Genomic DNA, 26,559 nt, shown 5'->3' on the forward strand with positions numbered 1-26,559 from the left:
CCTCGTCATCTGCATAAATTTGTTTAGGGTTCATTGTTTCTTTAATATACTGTATAAAGCTATTCCTCTTTTCTTTTGTTGTGCTAATGCAAAACAGAGTTTGCCAATTTTCGGTTGCTCTAACAATTTATATAGTGTTGTCTCTTGACATGCGTTTCTTGAAGGTAAATTATATCTATTTTTAATTTTTCCTTTTTGAGGGAGAGTTCAATCCATTTATATTCATTGAAAGTATCCCATTTTCTTTCTCCATCTCTTTCAATTATATCTAGGTCTTAATGTTCTAGTCGATCTTATCTGTCTCTGTTCTCTTGGTCTTGCCCCTTCTTCTGTATATGTATTTTTAGTTTCTCCTTCTCTTGGTTTGGCTGCCCCTTCTGTTACTGTCTCTTCCTGTCTCTCTCTTTCTATCGTTGTACCAGATTCAAAGTCACCCCCTTCCATGAACGCTTTATGGTTGTCATAGAATTCCACTGCTTTAAGTGCCGTGTCCAGTCTGTATCTTTTCATATCCCAATAAACAAAAATCCCTTCTGGGATCAGCCATCTAAAGTTGACTCCTTTTTCAATTAATTTTCTGGTAAAAAATTGATATTCTCTTCGGGACTCTTTTTTTCTCCTAGAGATTTGTTTGAGTACTACAATTTATTTTCCTTTGTATTTCAAAGGATCATCTCTCACTCTTTTCAGGATCTCGTCTCTTATAGATCTTTTAAGTAATCTAACATGTACTTCTCTAGGAACTTTATTTCTTCTCACGTAATTTGAGTTAACTCAGTATATCTGATCCAATTCTCCTTCTATTTCCTTTTTCCCAATTTCTAATGCATCAGCCAGTAATTCTATTATCAGGTTTACAAAGTCCTCTTCCTTGTCTTCCATAATGTTTTGAAATCTTAAAAAGTAAGAAGCCTTTTCCATTTCCATGACTGCTATTGAGTCCTCTAATTCTCCAGTTATTTGCATCAATTTCTGATTTTCATCTTTTAATTCTTCTAGTTTTTGGTCAACCTCTGTTGATTTATCTTCTATTTTTTAATCCTTTGTTCATTATTTGTGACCATATGCATAAAACTTTCAAATTGAGAGTCCATATTATTAATTTTGGGGTTCATTTTTTCAAGGTCAGTTTTTTCTCCTCATGGTTTTTCATTGTAGCTGCCATATGAATGGCAATTGCCTCTTGAATTGCTTGTAATGTCGCTTATGTCTCTTTCTGAAAGTTGTTAGCCTTTTTTTGTTGAAGCATTCTATCAATTGATTTCTGATGAATTGGACTTGTAGAAGCAGAGGAAGGGGCAGAGGATACTTTTTGCCAGCTTTAGTTAAATTTGGGACACTCATTTTGTTCCTCACCCTCAAATCTTTTAATCCCGCCATTTCTCCATACTGTTCTATCTTTCCCCATAGCTTAGGAATCATCTCTAAAGGTTCTTCTAGAATAAATATTAGATCAGCAAATGCTTGTAACTTGTATGTTTCGTCTTTTATTTTCAGTTCTGTATCTTGTCTAATCCTTCTATTTAAAGTGAAGATAAATAACAGTGGGGATAGTGGACATCCTTGCCTCGTGTCTTTTTTTATCTCAAAGCTCTCAGTACAATTTCCATTCACAATCACTTTTGCTGTCTGGTTGCTATATATTGTTTTTATCATAGTTCTTTCCAAAGTCCATTATTTGTAGTTGTTGAGTCATAAATTGCCAGGAAATGTTGTTAAATGCCTTTTGGGCATCTAAAAATATTAATGATAATTGTTTTGCTGTACTTCCCTGTATGTAGTTCATAGTATTCTAATATGTCCATTATCACTCTTAAGTTGTTTTTAATTTGTCTCTTTGGTAAAAAGCCATTTTGATCTGGATGTATGAATTCAGCTAAGTATTTTTTCAGTCTCTCTGCCATTATTGAAGTAAAAATCTTATAATCCAGTATATAATTCTTCAGATACGTGAAATCTGTATCCTCTTTTGGTATTAAAGTAATATTTGCTTCTATTCATGTATTTTGGAGTTTAGCCTCTAACAAGAGTCCATTAAAAACATCTTTCAGCAGTTCGCTTAATACGTAAATTTTTATAGAGCTCCGCCGGAAGCCCAACTGGGCCTGGTGTTTTCCCATTTTTTTGTCATTTTATAGCCTCTGATATCTTCATCATTGTAATCCTTTCTTCTAACATAGTTTTAAATGCCTCTGGAATTTTGGGAAGTTTACTTTCTTCTCGATATTGAGCAGTTCTCTCTCTTGAAATCTCTTCTTTATCATACAATTCCTTATAGTATTCCTTAATTATCTTTTTTATTTCTTCATTTTTGAATTATAGACAATTTTCCATCTATTAAGTTATGGATTATTTTCTTCTCTTTCTGTTTTTTAAGTTTATAAGCTAACCATCTTCTTGGTTTATTAGCATTTTCAAAAAAGTTTTGTTTTGCTCTCTTTATCTGTTCTTCCAGTTTTTCTGAGTCCAACAGGTTTAGTTTGTGTTTTATTGTTTCCATTTCTCTTTTCAAAGACTTTTTCTATGGGGATTTTTATAGTTCTGCTTCTAACTTTCCAAATTTTGCTTTTAGTAGTAGATATTGCTGTCTTCTCTGTTTATTTTTCTTTGCTGTATACATTATAGCTATGCCTCTGAAGTACGCTTTGGCTGTATCCCATAGGTTTTTTTAATGATGTATCTTCTTGTTTTCTTTAAAGAAGAATTTCATTTCTTTTTTCACTTACTCTATAAATTCTTTTTCTTTTAGTATTGATTGGTCCATCCTGGTTTTTTTGTATTCCTTTTAAAGGATTATGGTCCGCCCATGTATCTATTTTTATCTCAATTTCCTGTATATCCAGCCTCAATTCAGATATCATCCAAATCATATCAATTCTTGATCAGGATTTGTGGCTATTTGAATAAAAAGTATATTGTAGGTTTTGTGGATTAATTTCTCTCCAGGCATCTTGTATTCCAATTTCCTCTGCCATATCAAAAAATGTCTTAGGTAATCTTCTTGTGGATCTTCCTGTTTTATTGCTTTTGTAATCCATTGTTCCGTCTACTATCGCATTGAGGTCCCCTATTAAACAAATATTTTGTATTCCATTTCTATTAGTTTCCTATGTAGGCTTTGATAAAATTCTTCTTGATTGTTATTTGGAGCGTAGATTGCCACTAACAATCTTGTTTTTATGTAGATATATTTCAACCATCACAATTCTTCTTTCTTCATCTGAATATATTAATTTAGAATCTATTGTCTCTTTAACATATACAGCAACTCCTCTTTTTTTCTCTTGTGCTGATGTATAATAAAGCTTCCCAATTTTTGAATGTTCCAATAGTTTATGATGTTGTTTTTTATGTGAGTCTCTTGCATTCAAATTCAATTTCTGAAGTTTCCTAAAGATTTTATTTCTTTTTGATGGGGAGTTTAGTCCATTTTACATTTACCGAAAAAAATCCATTTTCTTTCTCCATTTCCATTATTTATATTTAGGTTTAGTTGATCTTGTAATCCTTTTTTTCTCTGGCAATTCTTCACCTTCACCCTCTTGTTTATCTTTCTCCTTCTGTTGTTCTGCTTGTACAGTTGTTCCTTGGGCCATTTCTCCCGTTTGCTTCTCCCCTTGTTGTTGTGCAGTCCTTCATCCAAAATTGCTCTGTTCCTTACTTCGAAGTCCTCTGCTTTCCAAATTGAATCCAGTCGATATCTTGTGTTGTTCCAGTTTATTAAAATGCCTTCCGGCATTAGCCATCTGAAATTTATGCCTTTGGCAATCAACTTTGTGGTTAAGAAGTGGTAGTGTCTCCGAGTAATTCTTACTCTCTTGGGTATCTGCTTTAGGACCACAATTTCTTTATTTTTATATTGTAATGGTTCTTCTCTCATTTTTCTCAGCACTTCATCTCTTGTTTTCTTTATGAATCTTACATGTACTTCTCTCGGTAGTCTATTTTTTCTTGCATAGCTTGAATTCATGTGAAATATTTCATCAATCTCATTTTGCATTTCTGCTCTATCTGCGTTTAGGGCCTCTGCCAACAGCTTAATGATCACAATTGCTATGTTTTCTTCTCTATCCTCAGGAATATTTTGGAATCTCAAATAGTGTTCCGCTTTTCCCATTTCCACCATTGCCATTGTCTGCTCTAGCTCTTGATTTGCTTGTTCTAATTCTTCATTTTTTTGCAATAACATTTCCACCTTTTTATCGATGTCCTCAGTTTTGTTTTCCATTTCCTGGATTTTCTGTTCATTTTTAATAATCTTTTGGTTTTGGACTTCAAATTGTGCCTTTATGTCCAGAATTTCTTCACTTACTTTCTTCAGTTTACTTTGTGTCTCTTCATGATTTTTCTGTGTTACTTCCTGACTTTTTTTGCATCATCTCTTGAATCAGTTTTAATGAGGCCTGCATTTCATCTTGAGCAGTGCTTGCTTTCTCACGTTGCAACATGGTCCCAACAGATCCCTGAGTGGTTGGACTAGATTGTCCCACAGAGGGCACAGAAGAGGTTTTCTTTGCAAGTCTGGTAATATTTGATGTACTCATTTTGTGGCTCATAGTCTTAGCCCAATATCCAGAATATAAACAGGAACCAGCTGTTGTAAGGCAAGTCCACCTCCTCCAGTCACGTCTTGAATTTAAAACATTCTCTTTGTCCAACTAGTGTGTGTTTAGTCTTAGCCAGTGTCAACAAATATAACTATAAACAGTCTTTTTGCTTACAATCTCAGACCAAGGCACCATAGTGTTCACAAGTACCTGCCAAGGTCATTTACAGTAAGAACACTTTTTCCCTTTCTTTTCTCCTTTTCTTGGTACTGTTGTTTCTTTTTTCGCCACTAGATGTCCTCCTCGGCTTATTTATCACTCTCCGATACTCTTGAACCACTTTCCCCTTGTTATAATTACTTGCCGCTTTTAAGTTAGTCTTTTGGGGGGGTCTTTACTCTTTCAGCTTTTCCCCATTAGGGTCTCAACATTTTTAATCCTCAAGGAGAAGGAAAAGACTTCAGCTCACCCAGACTCAGCTCATTGTTGAAGATCAGCTGTTTTGCGGAGCTTGCCTTCTGGCTGGAGACACCTTGGGCTCCCGGCAGCCTTTCTTCCGCCCCTTTAGAGGGGTTCTCCAGTTCGCTCAGATCGGTTGCCACCAGATCCAAGCTCCTGAAGTGTCCCTCTTTCTTCATTGCCCCTCCGGGGCAACTTTCGGCCCCTTTAAGGGACGCTGGGTGAAGTGAAACTGGACTGAGAAGCTGGAGCTTCCATCCGTTCCATCCTCAGACCAAACTGGAAATCTCAGCTTCTTCATTTTCTATATTTTATGGTCCCACCAGTTCTTGCTTGCAGGCCAATGGTATTTCTTGTGGATCTTGCAATGCATCCGTGTGGCTACTTTGTTGTGCCATTCTTTGTAGTTGGTTTGTGTGACCTTTTTTGACTGGGCTGTTTACTGTTAGCTTCTTTGGCAGTTCCTTGACTGGAACATTGTTTACTCCTTGATTGTTGGTATGATGTTAATCTTGTTCATCTGGATGTTGACTGTTGGTTGGGAGGTATTTTGATCGTTTTGTTGGTAGGGAGGTATTTTGATCGTTTTGTTGGATTCTTAATCGAATTCTCCCAAAAAAGAAAACTGGAAAAAATCAGAGAGAAAATTATTTTGGGGGGGGCATGACTCCTATGTAAATCTCCTATGAAACAACAGCCTATCAATATGATTATTTCACTTTTGTCGAATAAACATGGCATCTCATCTTTGTCTATGTTGGTCGAGCGTTTGTGAATAGGTGTACCTGGGAGCTCATCCCTTCTTCCTCCTCCATTGCCTCCGTCTCCCGTTTCCTCAGCCGATCTATTAAGCTTGCAGTATCAGGAGTCAGCTGGGCAAGCCCTGGGGGAAAATAATAAAATACCTTGTACTCGTGAACTTGTTAAACTTTACAATACCTTGTACTCGTGAACTTGTTAAACTTTACATAAAGCCAATCACTTTCATTTTAAAAATGGAAATGAAAATTAATTAAAATAATACTCACTCTCTTCAGCTTGTTGGAGCTTCTTTTTAATCTCGCTGTTTTCCTTCACAATATCTGCTAATTTGCTGGCAAGTGTTTTATTTTCTTCTTCCAGCTAAGACATAAAAATGACCAGGAGCATACATCAGTCATAGAATAGAAATAAGCAGACCAAAAGAGAAGCTGAAGACAGGCTTGTAAGGGAAACAACTGACTCACAGCGGTTATTCTGGCATTCTTTGCTGCCAGCTCCTCCTGATGCCTTGCTGTGAATTCTTGGAGGTGCTCCCTCTGTTTTCTTCTTCGTTCTTGGTACTTCGAGAGACACACCTGCCAAAAGAAGACATTTTGAACCCTTTGAACAGAGGAGGCAAATTTACTAAACAAATCATAGTGTGGTACTGTCTCAAGACTCTATTTTAAAGAAAAAACTACCAGACCCAGAAAGCTGTCCTGTCTTCCCTCAATCCGTCTCACTAACCACTGTTAACCATTGTTAAGCAACAAACCTCATGACATCACCTGAATTTTTGCCTCTAGCCACTGCAGGGACAGCTGAAGTTGCCTTTAGCTGCTCTGCTGTTAAAAGTGATGCTATAATGGCCCTTTTGTTCCCATTGAAACCTTGCTGTATGAACCATTGACACTGCCTTCGAGATCGTGTTGATGACAACATGGTCAGAGGCTAGGATGTTCTTATCTCTAGTTTAGGGTAAGGTGACTCTGAGCCTCCTGACTTAATTAGGAATTAGGGATTTGAGGGCTCTAGCCAGCCCCACAACTGTGCTTTTCTTTGCACCCCAAGCAAAGGCACAGAGCCATGTGTTCCCAGCCTTTCTGGAAGGCTGTCCTGTGGATGCGTTTAAACCGAAGATATTAACACAGTTCACCAAGAAAGCGCCTGAAAGAAGATGTGCAAATATTTTTAAAATATTCGGCTTCAAAAGTTATTCTAAAAATTATTCTAAAATGTTTTTTGCTTGTTCCTAGATTCTTTTGATTCCTGTTTTACTTCATCATTATCATTACTTTTCTCATGTTATCTGTCATATTACCTGTTTGAGTCCTAAATCCTACTGTCAGACATGCAAGTTGACAAGTAAATAAATAAAACCCAAAATCTCTTACCTCAAGCAGGAGCTTCCCTGCATAATAGAGGAATGTCTCCATTATAAACTAAACTAATCCTAAGTAAACTAATTCACGAAATATATGAAATACGATAAACAAATAAACAGTATGTTAAATAAATATATTAAGTAAAATGAATAAGCAAATAAATATTGTAAAATAAAACAAACCTAAGCTATATAAATACAGATAAATAAAAGCACAAGAAAATATAAGCAAACAAATAAAATCAAATTAACTTAACTAAGCGCCCACACAAGATAAAACTCTTGAGTGAATAGTTTTCACTTAGTCCACCAAAAGGTTTTATTTACTTCTCCTTTGTGAGCTCATGCCCCTGTTAGCACCATTATGAGGCATGACCTCACCAAGGAAAAGCAAAGCAAACTGAGTTGCTGAATGAATGCTACTCAGAGTTTTATCTATTTTTCAATATTGGTAGATATGTAACTACAAAATTCTGCTGATGCGTTTAGTGCAATCAGAGGATGAGCTACCAAGAAAAATACACACAGCTGAGAGTGAAAAAGGGCTGCAGGGGTGAATGAGCAGAACTGGAGATATTTCTGTGCTTGGCAGAGTAAATTGCAATAGGATCTCACTTTAAAGAGCTTCCACGCATTGCTTCTTATCCAGCTCTTAGGTGCTTTTGAGAATAAGTCAACCCCCTCATCTTTTTGGCTGCCCCTCAATTACTGGAAGACAGCTGTCATGTCACTCCTAATCCTTCTCTTTGACAGGCTAGAAATAACTAGTTCCCTTAACCGATGATTGTATAATTTAACCTTCAGGCCTCTTATCATCTTAGTTGCTCTTCTCTGCACTCTTTCTAGACTCTCAGCATCTTTTTCGTATTGTGGCAATTTTCCCAAAAGCCCTTAAGAAGACCAGGTCCGAGTGTGAAGGAAAGTGCACCTGAAGGAGCAGTGGGGGAGAGTTTCGGCAACACGGAGTTCTCCCAGAAAGAGGCCTGGATCAAGAGACTGTGCAGACCCAAGCTGGATGGGGGAGCAGGAAAGGAGTTCAGTGTAGCTTGAATTCACACAAGATTCTCTCAGAGTATATCTGGTAAGTTAGAAGGTTATTGCTTGAGTCTGACAAGATTCTGCCAATTAGCTTTAAGCAAATAAAGGATTCAACTTAATTGGATTTTGCTGTGCCATTCCTGATCTTGGGCCTGACATTTCCTTCAACTATGGGATTTCTAGTTTTTTTTAGGATATCTATTATTATGGTCTTTTATGTTTGTTTTTGCTATTTTTCTCTAACTAGTTTTTGAGAGGGTAAAAGTGAGGGATGGGAGGGATAGTTTCAGCCTTGCGTGATTCTGTTAACGTAACCTCTAACGTAGGTAGAACTAGCATTTCTGGTTCTGCTTCTTGTCGAGACACTGGAAACGTTGCGTTAATGTCAGGCCCATCATATGTCTTGCAAATCAATATAATGTCAGTTTTTGATGCAAGGATAGTATATATTCTTATTGGAAAGACTATTTGATTTCCACCTTGGAAAAGTCATTAACCAATCTAGGGAAATTTGTTTTGATGTACAGAATAATTTTCTACCTTACAAGTAAATTTGATGTAGAATTCAGTTCTCACTGGAAACCATTCTTGGAGTATACTGTAACTGAATACATGGATTTATGCCTTATCCAAAATTTAACAGAATAACAGAGTTGGAAGGGACCTTGGAGGTCATCTAGTCCAACCCCCTATTCAGGCAGGAAACCCTATACCACTGGTTGTCCAGTCTCTTCTTAAAAACTTCCAGTGTTGGAGCATTCACAGCTTCTGGAAGCTAGTTGCTCCACTGATTGTTCTAACTGACAAGAAATTTCTCCTTAGCTCTAGGTTACTTCAACATCATCTGCATATCTTAAGTGGTTTAAATAGGTGCCATTGATTTTTATTCCATCTTTTGCCCAGTCTAGTTTGCGAAATACTCCTTCAAGGCAGGCTGAGAAAAGGAGAGGTGATATTGTATCACCTTGTTGTACATATGTCGTATGTTGATTTCCCCTTTAAGATCACATTGTTGTTATTGGTTTTTTTTTCATATATTGACTGTAGTAAGTTTATGTAAGCAGTCTCTATGCCTTGGTTTTGCAATGCATTGATTGTTGCTTGCTGGAATACTGAGTCAAATGCATTTTCATAGTCAATGAAAGCCATGCACAGAGGCACAGTGTACTCATTGTACCTTTTAATGACTTGACCTGGAGGTGATTCATTGTGCTGTAACCACTTCTGAACCTTGTCTGCTCCTTTGGCTGGGCATCAGTTAATGTTCTCAGTATTCTTTTTGCTATTATCTCGGTGAAAATCTTGAAGATGTTTGAAAGAAAGCTTATTGGGTGATAGTTCTTCAAATAATCTTGGGCCCTGTTCTTATGTATAAGAATCACTTCAACATTTTCTCATACATTGGGTATTTTTTCTTCTCTGAGGCATCTCAAGTATAGTTTTGCTAGCATCTTGTAGCAGAGATTTTTGACTGTACAGTGCTTTCCCAGTGGTGCTATAGATATGGACATTTTTAGCTATTTGTTCATTTTGGTCCATAATGTTCATCTCTTCCAAATCTTGCAATAGAGTGAAGCAATTTGATGAATTAATCTCAAAATTGCTGCTCTTCTCTTCTATGCCTCTTCATTTTCGTTTTTCATGACTTCCATATGGGCCAGTCACTTTTCCTCCAGTTATTGTTCTTCCTATTGTTGCGTTAAGGTCTCCCATTAGTATTTTGTATTGGCATTTTTCTTTGCCTTGAAGCTGGGCCACATCATTGTAAAACTCTTCGACCTCATCATCACTATAGCTTATTGTTGGTGCATAAACTTGGATTATTTGAAGCTTGTATTGTTCAATTGAATGATGCATTGGGCTATGCTGGTTGGCAGATGCGATCCATCATGGCCTGTTCACCTTGGGTGACCCTTATGGACATATACATGTCCGACAACATAGTCCACTATTTCATTTACCCACATAAGCCTCTTTGCCTTGTCAAGGCTCCAATCATAGAAGGAGCTTTGGGAGCGTATTTGATGGAGAATATTCAGGGTAAGAAGGTTGTCATCATGTTGCGACTTCATTTGGGACCAAATTGGGACTGATTGCCGTTGCTGTTGTTAAGTGAAATGGTGTAAAGCACGATGTCCCCTGATTGCCTCTCTCAGCCACAGCAATCCAGCCAGTTCTGGTGGTCCCTGATTGGGTCAAGCAAGAAGCGGAGGGAGTCCTCAGTGGAAGAACTGCAGGTTTCTTGAAGTAGAACTTTTCAACACAGAGGTTCTGAAAGTGGAGGTGATAGCTTTTCATCTGGATTTATTTGTGCACTAGAGTAAAATACATGGGAAAATCCCTCTGCCGATGAAAATAAAATTAGGGGTATGGTTAGGACTCCTTGAAGTCAGGACTAAACATTGATGTCAGGGATAGATTACTAGAGGTTCTGAAAGGAAAGCGGAGGTGACAGTTTTTTGTCCAGAATTATTTGTGGACTGGGGTAAAAAAAATGGGAAAATCCAATGAAATTAAACTAGGATTAGAATTAAGTTTCCCTGGAGCCAGGGCTAAAAACTTATGTCAGGGACAGATTATTAGATATTCTGAAAGGAAAGCAGACATGACAGTTTTTTATCTGGAGTTATTTGTGGACTAAAGTAAAAGACATGGGAACATCCTTTTGTCAATGAAAATTAAACTAGGGTTTTCCAAAGAAAGTGAACATCTTTTCATTGTGGAGCACAACAAAATGCATGGGAAAATAGAATTGCCAATGACAAAATATCACTTAGGGTTAGGGTCCGTGCTAGGGTATAGAAAGGAAGGAAAGAGAAGGAAAAGTCAGGCAAGGCAAGGAAAAGGGCCAGGATCAGAAACAGTGGTTACAATTATAAATAAGGTGGTTTGAGTTAGATAGCAGGAGGAACTTCCTGAGCTGTCATTTAGTGGAATCGGCTGCCTCAGCATATGGTGAGTTGCTTGCCCGGATGGACATTTGTCAAAAGAGATCTTTCACAGAGGAGACAGTCGAACTGGATGAACAGAAGATTTCTATTCTATTCTATTCTATTCTATTCTATTCTATTCTATTCTATTCTATTCTATTCTATTCTATTCTATTCTATTCTATTCTATTCCATTCCATTCCATTCCATTCCATTCCATTCCAAGGGGTTGAAACTAAGAACCTCTGCAAAGCCTGCATTTGTATACCTGAGTTAGTCTCCCTCCCTTGGTGTGGCTTTCTTTGAGTGAAAGGAAAAACAGATTGGGAACATTTAAGGGAAAACGATAAATAGCGCTCACAATGAGCACATGTGTGCACTCTTTATTGCAGCCCAATATATGTCCTGACAATATACAACAAAATCACAAGGTTAGGTGTCTGTTAATTAAATTCTTTCATCTGCATCAACTGAGGATCATTGAACCTGATCTCTCTTACCCATGGAGTAAGGATACGTTTTCCCCCAGATTCAAATACTGGATATAAAACCCTTCCAGAGCAGTTTGTTGTGTGCCTAGCTTACACATAAGGATGGAAATCTCATAGCCCAATTTGGATTTTTGTTATTGTTAATAAAATGCTTGGGAGAAAATTTAAGGAATTTGTAGGATAGAAACAATGGAATATTTTCTTTTCCCACAACCCAATTCCCACTTCTTCCCCAATTTCAAGTTCTTTTCCCTTAGATAGGGGGCAAAATGTATCGGCCCTTCAAGGTACATCAAACAAGAAGCACCATCTATGAGTATTAACACTAGTTATCTATTTAAAAATAAGTTGAATGAAATGGGAAGCATGTGTTGCAAAACCAGCAAAAGACATAAGAATCAAGTAGGGCTGAACGGAGGTGGATCAGATACTAAAATGAGCAGCTGAATGCTTTGAGGAAAATCAAATGGGTTGAAAAGATGAAGACCCAGAAACTTTTGGTTAGGTTGAATCTGCAAGAAAAGAAAAGTGAGAAATTTTAAGAACAAAAAATGATATATAAAAAAGCATATGGATGTAATGGAAGTGAGTAATTAGACTTAGTTTTTATTTCTTATCCTTTTCCTTATCTTAATTTTATTATTTTGTCTTAATAATTCTCCTTTTCTACAGTTTGAATAATGTTTATCCTAAAAAAGTATTGGGTGATGAGTAATTATGTCTATACTGTATGTAATTTTCTCTACAATATCCACATTATTTCTTTTTCAATGAATAAAATGTAGGGTTAGTTTTAAGATACCAGAAGAGACACCAGAAAACCTACTGGTGACTTTCTGATTCTGTAGATAATGCCAAAGTCATTTTCTATTTTCTAAGTAATAAAAAGTTGCTGCCTATTCTTTATCTTTCTCCTATCTCCCAGGGTTTCTGCAACATCGGCCAGATTTTCTTGGCACAAACTGGCTTTAAGCATGAATGTGGAGAGAATGTATGCAAAGTCAATGCAAAGTATTTACAGAGGATAATATCAACACCATTGTCGTCATCATCATCATCACCATCACCATCACCACCACCTTCAACAAGAAAGAGTACATTAGAGAGTTACTTGCAGAAAACCATTTGGGAATATCAGTGTGCCTTTATAGCTCCTATTGATTTTCCTTCCAAGCATTTTCTTAAAAGTGATTTATAGTTGCAGGTTTTGGTGCCTTAGGAAATTTGTTCTCATTATTATGCTCACCATCACATGACAAATCATTTATTTTCCAAGCATTTAGGCAGCAGTCTTTCTGCAGAAAGCATCTCCGTCATTCCACCTTTTTTTTTCTGATCTAATTCAATAGGAAATGATGTCACCGCAGCATAATGTACAATGTGGTTCAGCTGTATGTTTCTTATTGTTCCAGCACTCCCTCTTGTGGCTATTATATGGTATTACAAACCTTGAGAAAAAAATTTGATCTACCCAGCAACTGCGCCTGAGGACTTACTTACAACGTACTCCATGGTCTATTTGGGTTCCCTAGGGCAGTGCTTTTCAATCCTGTTAGCTTTAAGATATGTAGACTTCAATTCCCAGAATTTCTCAATCAGCATACTGGCTGGGGTAGTCTGGGAGCTGAAACCCACACATCTTAAAGCTGACAAGGTTGAAAAACACGGCTTTAGGGGCATTAGAACAATTGTTACTAACTCTTTCCAAGGTGAAGGTGCATCAGTTTTTCTCCAGCAGACCTCCAAGAACAGGTGAAGAGCCAATAAATTCAAAATGGGAATTCTTTTCAGTGAACCCATTTGGAGCTAAGAAAACACTTACATACTGTGAGGGAAGTTAGCCCAGAGAAGGAAATATTAAAAAGGCAGAAAAATATATTTTTCCTCAAAAGGATTTTTTTAAAACCAAACCTGGCCCCAAATCTATCTCTCTGCCCCAAGCAAGAGCTAGCCCCATAGGAATGCAGATGTAAAACCATCAGAGAATTGAAGCTAGAGCAACCAAGAAGACAAAGGAAAGATCTGCATACCCCACCCAAACTCTAGGAGTCATTAGTCCAATCACCTGGGAAGCAGGATATGATAATAGGATTAAACCACAGATATCAAGGCCTAGAAAAACACTCAGAAACAGCCTCAAGGTTCATGCCACAGGAACAGGAAACTATTCCAAGCAAGGCTAGAGGGGGTACAAAAACCTACTGCCCATGTGCTCAACTCCTCTTTCCTCTCCTCTGCTCTTTCTTGCAAGGACCATCTTTCTGCCTCTTCAATAAACTGTAACCTTCTTCCCAAAGCAGTCGCCATGTTGCTTATTTATCCCTGGCTTGGATGAACCAGGATGAAGACTTACTTCTGACAACTGCATGCTTCCATATTTTTTGTGCTTGTTGCATCTATGTTTAGCTTTATCGATCCCTCCTAAAGCCCACTTGGGTCACTCTGTTCCCAATATCTTGATTAATTTAATGACTTTTTTTTCTAAATATTAATGCACTGGTAGTCCTCATTTAGCAACCACAATCAGTGGGAAAATTGATGATGTAAGTGAAGTGGTCACGAAGTGAAACCACAGCTGTGTTTGATCTTACTTCAGCTTTCCTTTGCTTTACAAACCTGTAAGGTCGTAAATGTAAGGATTGGTTTGTAAAGTTATTTTTTTTAACCAACATCATAACTGCAAAAGGTTGCTAAAAAAAAGGCTGCTGTGAAATCAGGACTACCTGTACTTACTGTTTTCTTTGCATTATAGCAGTGGTTCTCAACCTGTGGGTCGGGACCCCATTTGGGGTCGAACGACCATTTCATGGGGGTCGCCAAACAACGCAGTCTGCCATTTTCCCCCCCTTTTCCTTAGCTGTGCTACTCCCTTTTATTCTATTGGCTTTTGAAAGCCAATAGAATAGACTCTCTTGAATAGAGGCTAATTCTATTGGCTTTCAAAAGCCAATAAGAATAGATTCAACCTAAAGAGAACTAAAGAGAAATTTCCTGACAGTGAACACAATTTTAAGAACTGACTGGACAGCTATTTGTCTGGAATGGCATAGGGTCTCCTGCTTCAGGGTTGGACTAGAAGACCTCCAGGATCCCTTCCAGCCTTATTATTCTATATTTTAGGTCCTAGGTTTTCACAGAACGGATACTTCTTCTTACTAATACATACTAAATGTTACATAGTGCACATCACATTCCTTTCTTTCTAACTCGTTTTTCTAGTCATTGATCGAAATTGTCCCATGTTCTAAAGTATACTGAATCTTCTTTCTCTTTTATCTTCAATGTCAATCTGTCCATTTCTGCACAATCTAAGATTTTCTTAATTAATTCTTCCTCCAATGGTAGGTTTTCATTTTTCCAATACTGAGCAAATACTATTTTTGCTGCCATTAATACATGTAAAATTAAGTATATAGATTCTTTCTCAGAATTTCCTACTATTATGCCTAACAAAAACTATTCTGGGTTAAAGTCTACAGTAGATGTGTTTTATTTTCTCTAACCATATATGTATTCTTGACCAAAATCTTTTTTTTTTTTTTTATTAAAAGTTTTATAAATTTTACAAAAAAACAAAAACAATACAAAACAAAAGACAACATATACAAAAAAAGGAGACTAAACAATACATATATAAAAAAAAACCCCATCCCCCACCCCTCCCAAAAACCCTCCCTTCCCCCCCCCGAGCTTCCCAGAGCAGAATATAGGCTTAAGAAATAAAAATAAAAATTAAATTAAAAACTTTATATTTATATATATAAAAAAATATCTATAATATATATGAAAATAAAACTTATGAAAAAGCTATATAATATTTTTGTATACCCAATCTAAATTGTATAAATTTTATCCATTTGTCCCAAACAGCAAAAAACTTCTCTTGCGTTTGTTGCTTTAAGAAAGCCGAAATCTTTGCCATTTCCGCCAGATAAGCTACTTTAAGAAACCATTCCTGCAATGTAGGCAAAGATTCCTTCTTCCAATATTGTCCTACTAACAGCCTAGCGGCTGTAATCAAGTTTAACATCAATACAACCTCCTTTATATCACAATCTGTAACAATACCTAACAAAAATAATTGCGGAGTAAATTTTACCCTCCTTCTAAAAATTCTCTGGATATTCCACCATTTGGGTTGAATGTCAGGGTACATATAAGACATTTCAAGGCTTGAGGAAGTGGAAGACAAAGTTGACTCCTTGGATGACAAAATTCAAGATGTGGAAAGGAAGGTGGACTCCTCACAAGAAGACATTTTGATGTTTCAGTATAGACAGATGGAGTATGCCCTGAGGATTAGAGGCCTCAAGGAAGATATGAATCAAGATTTGGTGGAGGTGACCAAAATCTTTTAGCTTTAGGACATGTCCACCAGATATGATAGTAAGTATCTGGTTTTTGTTTACATTTCCAACTTATTAGACATATTTTTAAACATTTTTGCTAATCTCACCGGTGTTAAATGCCATCTACAGTATATAACATTTTGTATTTATTTATATGTTGTCGCTTTCATTATTTTAGGGTTTCTTTCCCATAAGCTTTGCCACTTTTCTAATTCTATATTATATTCAAAGTTCTTTGCCCATATTATCATTGTTTTTTTTTTTACTTGTTCTGCTTCCATCTTTAAGATTAGCAAATATTTGTAGTTTTTTTTATCAGTTTTTCATCTGTTTTCAGCAATATCTGGTCAAATTCTGTCTGTCATTGTTTTGACATCTTTTTCGTATCTCATTTGAATTTGCAAATATGACCACCATGATAAATCAGTATCCTGCTTTTCTAAATCTTATCTATACTTCAATTTCCCTTCATTGTCCAGAATATCTTTATAGGTCACAACTTTCTCATAATTAATCAAGTTAATCAATTAATCAATAGCCATCCAGGTATTTTAATATAAATTTTCACTTTTATTTTTTCCCATTCTAAGAAAAGTGCATTTCTTATATAATGATTTTGAAAACATCTATGTATTTTATTCTTCCCATACCACAGAAAGGCGTGCCATCCCAGGTGTGGGTCATCCCCCTCTAGGTATAGTAATCTTTTGTGTCTAAGCATTGTCCACTCTTTTATCCATGTTAATATAGTTGCTTGGTAATATAGCGTCCAATCCAACAGTCCAAGTCCTCCATTTTCTTTCGCTTCTTGTAACATTTTCAATCTAATTCTGCCTTTTTTTCCTTGCCAAACAAATTTCAATATTATTGTATTTAGTTCATCGAAAAAGGTTTTCCCCAATCTTATAGGTATTGTTTGAAATAAAAAAAAGTATTTTTGGTAAAATATTCATTTTCATTGTTGCTTATCTCCCTAGCATTGAAAGTTGTAGATTTTTCCACTTTTCCAGATTTAGTTTTATTTGTTTTAATAATCTTATGTAGTTGTCTTCTTTAATTCTTGCACATCTTGCTGTTAGATGGATTCCCCAAAATTTAACTTTTTTAACTATTTGGAGATTTGGGTTTTTTGCTAGTTAATTTTTTTTGTTTTTCTGTAATATTTTTAGTTAACACTTTAGTCTTTTTTCTATTTATTTTCAACCCTGCCATTTCTCCAAATTCTTCTGTTTTCTACATAAGCTTGATGCTTGTTTCAAGCAGTTCTTCTAATATAAAAACCAAGTCGACTGCAAATGCTTGTAGTTTATATTTTTCGTCTTTTATTTCTAGTCCTTTAAACTCTATATCTTGCCTGATGTTTCTATTCAATACTTCCAGTGTTGATATAAATAGTAATGGGGTTAGTGGACATCCCTGTCTTGTGTCAGAATCTTCTTTAGGTATTAAAGTAATACTAGCTTCTGTCCATGTATTTGGTATTTTAGCCTCCCAAAGTATTTCATTACACATTTTTTTCATTATTGGGCTTAATATATCTTGCAAGGATTTGTAAAGTTCTGCAGGTTGTCCATCTGGGCCCAGGGTCTTGTCATTTTTTTGCCTTTTTATGGCCTCTGTTATCTCCATCATTGATATTTTTCCATTTAATATGTTTTGAATATTCTCTGGAATATTTGGTAGATCTGCTTTTTTAAAGTACTTTTTTTGGGGGGGGAAGTTTCCTTTGTATTATAAAGTGTCTCATAAAATTTTTTGATGATTTTTTCTATTGTATTATTATGAAACTGTAATTCACCTTTTGAATCTTGCAACTTGTTTATCAATTTTTTCTTTTTCAATTTTCATCTCCCCAGTTTGTTAGCATTTTCAAAGAAGTTCTGTTTAGCCATTTTAATTTGTTAAGCCATTGTTTTTGCCTCTACAAGGTTTAATTTATGTTTTATTCTTTCCATTTGATTTTTAAGTGTTTTCTTTTGTGGGTTTATTTGTAATTCTAATTCTAATTTCCTAAATTCTTCCTTCAGCTTTAACTGTTGTTGTTTTCTTTCTTTGTTCTTTTTAGCAGTATAAGTTATAGCCAACCCTCTAAATTTTGCTTTAGCAGTATCCCAAACATTTTGAAGGGATGTCTCTTCTTTGTTTTTAAAGTCCATTTCCTTTGTCGCTAGTTGTATAGATTCTTTTTCTTTCAATATAGATTTGTTCATGGACCATCTTAATTTTTTCTTGGTTCCTCTCCAAGTCATCTTTATTGGATTATGATCTGCCCAGACATTAGTTTCTATCTCTATTTCTTGTATCAAACTGCTAAGTTCAGAGGATAGCCAGAGGATAGCCATGATTTGTGTCTAATTGAATAAAATGTACCGTATATTGCAATTTTTTTGGATTTTTTTTCTCTCCATATGTCTTGAATACAAATTTCTTCTGCCATTTTAGATAATCCTTTCTTTCCTATTTTAATGCTTTTATAGACCAAAGTTCCATCAGCTATTGCATTAAAGTCTCCCATTATACAAAGGTTTTCATATTCCAATTGTAATATTTTTTTATGTAATTTTTGATAAAATTCTTCTTGTTTATCATTTGGTGCACATATTGCTACCATCAGTATCTATTTTTGTTCCATCATTATTTCCACCATTAATATTCTCCCCTCTTCATCTGCATAAATTTGTTTAGGGTTCATTGTTTCTTTAATATACTGTATAAAGCTATTCCTCTTTTCTTTTGTTGTGCTAATGCAAAACAGAGTTTGCCAATTTTCGATTGCTCTAACAATTTATATAGTGTTGTCTCTTGACATGCGTTTCTTGAAGGTAAATTATATCTATTTTTAATTTTTCCTTTTTGAGGGGGAGTTCAATCCATTTATATTCATTGAAAGTATCCCATTTTCTTTCTCCATCTCTTTCAATTATATCTAGGTCTTAATTTTCTAGTCGATCTTATCTGTCTCTGTTCTCTTGGTCTTGCCCCTTCTTCTGTATATGTATTTTTAGTTTCTCCTTCTCTTGGTTTGGCTGCCCCTTCTGTTACTGTCTCTTCCTGTCTCTCTCTTTCTATCGTTGTACCAGATTCAAAGTCACCCCCTTCCATGAACGCTTTATGGTTGTCATAGAATTCCACTGCTTTAAGTGCCGTGTCCAGTCTGTATCTTTTCATATCCCAATAAACAAAAATCCCTTCTGGGATCAGCCATCTAAAGTTGACTCCTTTTTCAATTAATTTTCTGGTAAAAAATTGATATTCTCTTCGGGACTCTTTTTTTCTCCTAGAGATTTGTTTGAGTACTACAATTTATTTTCCTTTGTATTTCAAAGGATCATCTCTCACTCTTTTCAGGATCTCGTCTCTTATAGATCTTTTAAGTAATCTAACATGTACTTCTCTAGGAACTTTATTTCTTCTCACGTAATTTGAGTTAACTCAGTATATCTGATCCAATTCTCCTTCTATTTCCTTTTTCCCAATTTCTAATGCATCAGCCAGTAATTCTATTATCAGGTTTACAAAGTCCTCTTCCTTGTCTTCCATAATGTTTTGAAATCTTAAAAAGTAAGAAGCCTTTTCCATTTCCATGACTGCTATTGAGTCCTCTAATTCTCCATTTATTTGCATCAATTTCTGATTTTCATCTTTTAATTCTTCTAGTTTTTGGTCAACCTCTGTTGATTTATCTTCTATTTTTTAATCCTTTGTTCATTATTTGTGACCATAGGCATAAAACTTTCAAATTGAGAGTCCATATTATTAATTTTGGGGTTCATTTTTTCAAGGTCAGTTTTTTCTCCTCATGGTTTTTCATTGTAGCTGCCATATGAATGGCAATTGCCTCTTGAATTGCTTGTAATGTCGCTTATGTCTCTTTCTGAAAGTTGTTAGCCTTTTTTTGTTGAAGCATTCTATCAATTGATTTCTGATGAATTGGACTTGTAGAAGCAGAGGAAGGGGCAGAGGATACTTTTTGCCAGCTTTAGTTAAATTTGGGACACTCATTTTGTTCCTCACCCTCAAATCTTTTAATCCCGCCATTTCTCCATACTGTTCTATCTTTCCCCATAGCTTAGGAATCATCTCTAAAGGTTCTTCTAGAATAAATATTAGATCAGCAAATGCTTGTAACTTGTATGTTTCGTCTTTTATTTTCAGTCCTTTAATTTCTGTATCTTGTCTAATCCTTCTATTTAAAGTGAAGATAAATAACAGTGGGGATAGTGGACATCCTTGCCTCGTGCCTTTTTTTATCTCAAAGCTCTCAGTACAATTTCCATTCACAATCACTTTTGCTGTCTGGTTGCTATATATTGTTTTTATCATAGTTCTTTCCAAAGTCCATTATTTGTAGTTGTTGAGTCATAAATTGCCAGGAAATGTTGTTAAATGCCTTTTGGGCATCTAAAAATATTAATGCTAATTGTTTTGCTGTACTTCCCTGTATGTAGTTCATAGTATTCTAATATGTCCATTATCACTCTTAAGTTGTTTTTAATTTGTCTCTTTGGTAAAAAGCCATTTTGATCTGGATGTATGAATTCAGCTAAGTATTTTTTCAGTCTCTCTGCCATTATTGAAGTAAAAATCTTATAATCCAGTCTATAATTCTTCAGATACGTGAAATCTGTATCCTCTTTTGGTATTAAAGTAATATTTGCTTCTATTCATGTATTTGGGAGTTTAGCCTCTAACAAGAGTCCATTAAAAACATCTTTCAGCAGTTCGCTTAATACGTAAATTTTTATAGAGCTCCGCCGGAAGCCCAACTGGGCCTGGTGTTTTCCCATTTTTTTGTCATTTTATAGCCTCTGATATCTTCATCATTGTAATCCTTTCTTCTAACATAGTTTTAAATGCCTCTGGAATTTTGGGAAGTTTACTTTCTTCTAGATATTGAGCAGTTCTCTCTCTTGAAATCTCTTCTTTATCATACAATTCCTTATAGTATTCCTTAATTATCTTTTTTATTTCTTCATTTTTGAATTATAGACAATTTTCCATCTATTAAGTTATGTATTATTTTCTTCTCTTTCTGTTTTTTAAGTTTATAAGCTAACCATCTTCTTGGTTTATTAGCATTTTCAAAAAAGTTTTGTTTTGCTCTCTTTATCTGTTCTTCCAGTTTTTCTGAGTCCAACAGGTTTAGTTTGTGTTTTATTGTTTCCATTTCTCTTTTCAAAGACTTTTTCTATGGGGATTTTTATAGTTCTGCTTCTAACTTTCCAAATTTTGCTTTTAGTAGTAGATATTGCTGTCTTCTCTGTTTATTTTTCTTTGCTGTATACATTATAGCTATGCCTCTGAAGTACGCTTTGGCTGTATCCCATAGGTTTTTTTAATGATGTATCTTCTTGTTTTCTTTAAAGAAGAATTTCATTTCTTTTTTCACTTACTCTATAAATTCTTTTTCTTTTAGTATTGATTGGTCCATCCTGGTTTTTTTGTATTCCTTTTAAAGGATTATGGTCCGCCCATGTATCTATTTTTATCTCAATTTCCTGTATATCCAACCTCAATTCAGATGTCATCCAAATCATATCAATTCTTGATCAGGATTTGTGGCTATTTGAATAAGAAGTATATTGTAGGTTTTGTGGATTAATTTCTCTCCAGGCATCTTGTATTCCAATTTCCTCTGCCATATCAAAAAATGTCTTAGGTAATCTTCTTGTGGATCTTCCTGTTTTATTGCTTTTGTAATCCATTGTTCCGTCTACTATCGCATTGAGGTCCCCTATTAAACAAATATTTTGTATTCCATTTCTATTAGTTTCCTATGTAGGCTTTGATAAAATTCTTCTTGATTGTTATTTGGAGCGTAGATTGCCACTAACAATCTTGTTTTTATGTAGATATATTTCAACCATCACAATTCTTCTTTCTTCATCTGAATATATTAATTTAGAATCTATTGTCTCTTTAACATATACAGCAACTCCTCTTTTTTTCTCTTGTGCTGATGTATAATAAAGCTTCCCAATTTTTGAATGTTCCAATAGTTTATGATGTTGTTTTTTATGTGAGTCTCTTGCATTCAAATTCAATTTCTGAAGTTTCCTAAAGATTTTATTTCTTTTTGATGGGGAGTTTAGTCCATTTTACATTTACCGAAAAAAATCCATTTTCTTTCCATTTCCATTTCCATTATTTATATTTAGGTTTAGTTGATCTTGTAATCCTTTTTTTCTCTGGCAATTCTTCACCTTCACCCTCTTGTTTATCTTTCTCCTTCTGTTGTTCTGCTTGTACAGTTGTTCCTTGGGCCATTTCTCCCGTTTGCTTCTCCCCTTGTTGTTGTGCAGTCCTTCATCCAAAATTGCTCTGTTCCTTACTTCGAAGTCCTCTGCTTTCCAAATTGAATCCAGTCGATATCTTGTGTTGTTCCAGTTTATTAAAATGCCTTCCGGCATTAGCCATCTGAAATTTATGCCTTTGGCAATCAACTTTGTGGTTAAGAAGTGGTAGTGTCTCCGAGTAATTCTTACTCTCTTGGGTATCTGCTTTAGGACCACAATTTCTTTATTTTTATATTGTAATGGTTCTTCTCTCATTTTTCTCAGCACTTCATCTCTTGTTTTCTTTATGAATCTTACATGTACTTCTCTCGGTAGTCTATTTTTTCTTGCATAGCTTGAATTCATGTGAAATATTTCATCAATCTCATTTTGCATTTCTGCTCTATCTGCGTTTAGGGCCTCTGCCAACAGCTTAATGATCACAATTGCTATGTTTTCTTCTCTATCCTCAGGAATATTTTGGAATCTCAAATAGTGTTCCGCTTTTCCCATTTCCACCATTGCCATTGTCTGCTCTAGCTCTTGATTTGCTTGTTCTAATTCTTCATTTTTTTGCAATAACATTTCCACCTTTTTATCGATGTCCTCAGTTTTGTTTTCCATTTCCTGGATTTTCTGTTCATTTTTTAATAATCTTTTGGTTTTGGACTTCAAATTGTGCCTTTATGTCCAGAATTTCTTCACTTACTTTCTTCAGTTTACTTTGTGTCTCTTCATGATTTTTCTGTGTTACTTCCTGACTTTTTTTGCATCATCTCTTGAATCGGTTTTAATGAGGCCTGCATTTCATCTTGAGCAGTGCTTGCTTTCTCACGTTGCAACATTGTCCCAACAGATCCCTGAGTGGTTGGACTAGATTGTCCCACAGAGGGCACAGAAGAGGTTTTCTTTGCAAGTCTGGTAATATTTGATGTACTCATTTTGTGGCTCATAGTCTTAGCCCAATATCCAGAATATAAACAGGAACCAGCTGTTGTAAGGCAAGTCCACCTCCTCCAGTCACGTCTTGAATTTAAAACATTCTCTTTGTCCAACTAGTGTGTGTTTAGTCTTAGCCAGTGTCAACAAATATAACTATAAACAGTCTTTTTGCTTACAATCTCAGACCAAGGCACCATAGTGTTCACAAGTACCTGCCAAGGTCATTTACAGTAAGAACACTTTTTCCCTTTCTTTTCTCCTTTTCTTGGTACTGTTGTTTCTTTTTTCGCCACTAGATGTCCTCCTCGGCCTATTTATCACTCTCCGATACTCTTGAAACGCTTTCCCCTTGTTATAATTACTTGCCGCTTTTAAGTTAGTCTTTTGGGGGGGGTCTTTACTCTTTCAGCTTTTCCCCATCAGGGTCTCAACATTTTTAATCCTCAAGGAGAAGGAAAAGACTTCAGCTCACCCAGACTCAGCTCATTGTTGAAGATCAGCTGTTTTGCGGAGCTTGCCTTCTGGCTGGAGACAACTTGGGCTCCCGGCAGCCTTTCTTCCGCCCCTTTAGAGGGGTTCTCCAGTTCGCTCAGATCGGTTGCCACCAGATCCAAGCTCCTGAAGTGTCCCTCTTTCTTCATTGCCCCTCCGGGGCAACTTTCGGCCCCTTTAAGGGACGCTGGGTGAAGTGAAACTGGACTGAGAAGCTGGAGCTTCCATCCGTTCCATCCTCAGACCAAACTGGAAATCTCAGCTTCTTCATTTTCTATATTTTATGGTCCCACCAGTTCTTGCTTGCAGGCCAATGGTATTTCTTGTGGATCTTGCAATGCATCCGTGTGGCTACTTTGTTGTGCCATTCTTTGTAGTTGGTTTGTGTGACCTTTTTTGACTGGGCTGTTTACTGTTAGCTTCTTTGGCAGTTCCTTGACTGGAACATTGTTTACTCCTTGATTGTTGGTATGATGTTAATCTTGTTCATCTGGATGTTGACTGTTGGTTGGGAGGTATTTTGATCGTTTTGTTGGTAGGGAGGTATTTTGATCGTTTTGTTGGATTCTTAATCGAATTCTCCCAAAAAAGAAAACTGGAAAAAATCAGAGAGAAAATTATTTTTGGGGGGGCATGACTCCTATGTAAATCTCCTATGAAACAACAGCCTATCAATATGATTATTTCACTTTTGTCGAATAAACATGGCATCTCATCTTTGTCTATGTTGGTCGAACGTTTGTGAATAGGTGTACCTGGGAGCTCATCCCTTCTTCCTCCTCCCTTGCCTCCGTCTCCCGTTTCCTCAGCCGCTCTATTAAGCTTGCAGTATCAGGAGTCAGCTGGGCAAGCCCTGGGGGAAAATAATAAAATACCTTGTACTCGTGAACTTGTTAAACTTTACATAAAGCCAATCACTTTCATTTTAAAAATGGAAATGAAAATTAATTAAAATAATACTCACTCTCTTCAGCTTGTTGGAGCTTCTTTTTAATCTCGCTGTTTTCCTTCACAATATCTGCTAATTTGCTGGCAAGTGTTTTATTTTCTTCTTCCAGCTAAGACATAAAAATGACCAGGAGCATACATCAGTCATAGAATAGAAATAAGCAGACCAAAAGAGAAGCTGAAGACAAGCTTGTAAGGGAAACAACTGACTCACAGCGGTTATTCTGGCATTCTTTGCTGCCAGCTCCTCCTGATGCCTTGCTGTGAATTCTTGGAGGTGCTCCCTCTGTTTTCTTCTTCGTTCTTGGTACTTCGAGAGACACACCTGCCAAAAGAAGAAATTTTGAACCCTTTGAACAGAGGAGGCAAATTTACTAAACAAATCATAGTGTGGTACTGTCTCAAGACTCTATTTTAAAGAAAACACTACCAGACCCAGAAAGCTGTCCTGTCTTCCCTCAATCCTTCTCACTAACCACTGTTAACCATTGTTAAGCAACAAACCTCATTACATCACCTGAATTTTTGCCTCTAGCCACCGCAGGGACAGCTGAAGTTGCCTTTAGCTGCTCTGCTGTTAAAAGTGATGCTATAATGGCCCTTTTGTTCCCATTGAAACCTTGCTGTATGAACCATTGACACTGCCTTCGAGATAGTGTTGATGACAACATGGTCAGAGGCTAGGATGTTCTTATCTCTAGTTTAGGGTAAGGTGACTCTGAGCCTCCTGACTTAATTAGCAATTAGGGATTTGAGGGCTCTAGCCAGCCCCACAACTGTGCTTTTCTCTGCACCCCAAGCAAAGGCACAGAGCCATGTGTTCCCAGCCTTTCTGGAAGGCTGTCCTGTGGATGCGTTTAAACTGAAGATATTAACACAGTTCACCAAGAAAGCGCCTGAAAGAAGATGTGCAAATATTTTTAAAATATTCGGCTTCAAAAGTTATTCTAAAAATTATTCTAAAATGTTTTTTGCTTGTTCCTAGATTCTTTTGATTCCTGTTTTACTTCATCATTATCATTACTTTTCTCATGTTATCTGTCATATTACCTGTTTGAGTCCTAAATCCTACTGTCAGACATGCAAGTTGACAAGTAAATAAATAAAACCCAAGATCTCTTACCTCAAGCAGGAGCTTCCCTGCATAATAGAGGAATGTCTCCATTATAAACTAAACTAATCCTAAGTAAACTAATTCACGAAATATATGAAATATGATAAACAAATAAACAGTATGTTAAATAAATATATTAAGTAAAATGAATAAGCAAATAAATATTGTAAAATAAAACAAACCTAAGCTATATAAATACAGATAAATAAAAGCACAAGAAAATATAAGCAAACAAATAAAATCAAATGAACTTAACTAAGCGCCCACAAAACTCTTGAGTGAATAGTTTTCACTTAGTCCACCAAAAGGTTTTATTTACTTCTCCTTTGTGAGCTCATGCCCCTGTTAGCACCATTATGAGGCATGACCTCACCAAGGAAAAGCAAAGCAAACTGAGTTGCTGAATGAATGCTACTCAGAGTTTTATCTATTTTTCAATATTGGTAGATATGTAACTACAAAATTCTGCTGATGCGTTTAGTGCAATCAGAGGATGAGCTACCAAGAAAAATACACACAGCTGAGAGTGAAAAGGGGCTGCAGGGGTGAATGAGCAGAACTGGAGATATTTCTGTGCTTGGCAGAGTAAATTGCAATAGGATCTCACTTTAAAGAGCTTCCACGCATTGCTTCTTATCCAGCTCTTAGGTGCTTTTGAGAATAAGTCAACCCCCTCATCTTTTTGGCTGCCCCTCAATTACTGGAAGACAGCTGTCATGTCACTCCTAATCCTTCTCTTTGACAGGCTAGACATAACTAGTTCCCTTAACCGATGATTGTATAATTTAACCTTCAGGCCTCTTATCATCTTAGTTGCTCTTCTCTGCACTCTTTCTAGACTCTCAGCAT

This window comes from Crotalus tigris, unplaced genomic scaffold, assembly GCF_016545835.1.
Source record: "Crotalus tigris isolate CLP2741 ecotype Arizona unplaced genomic scaffold, ASM1654583v1 scf7180000023636.1099087, whole genome shotgun sequence".
NCBI lineage: Eukaryota > Metazoa > Chordata > Lepidosauria > Squamata > Viperidae > Crotalus > Crotalus tigris.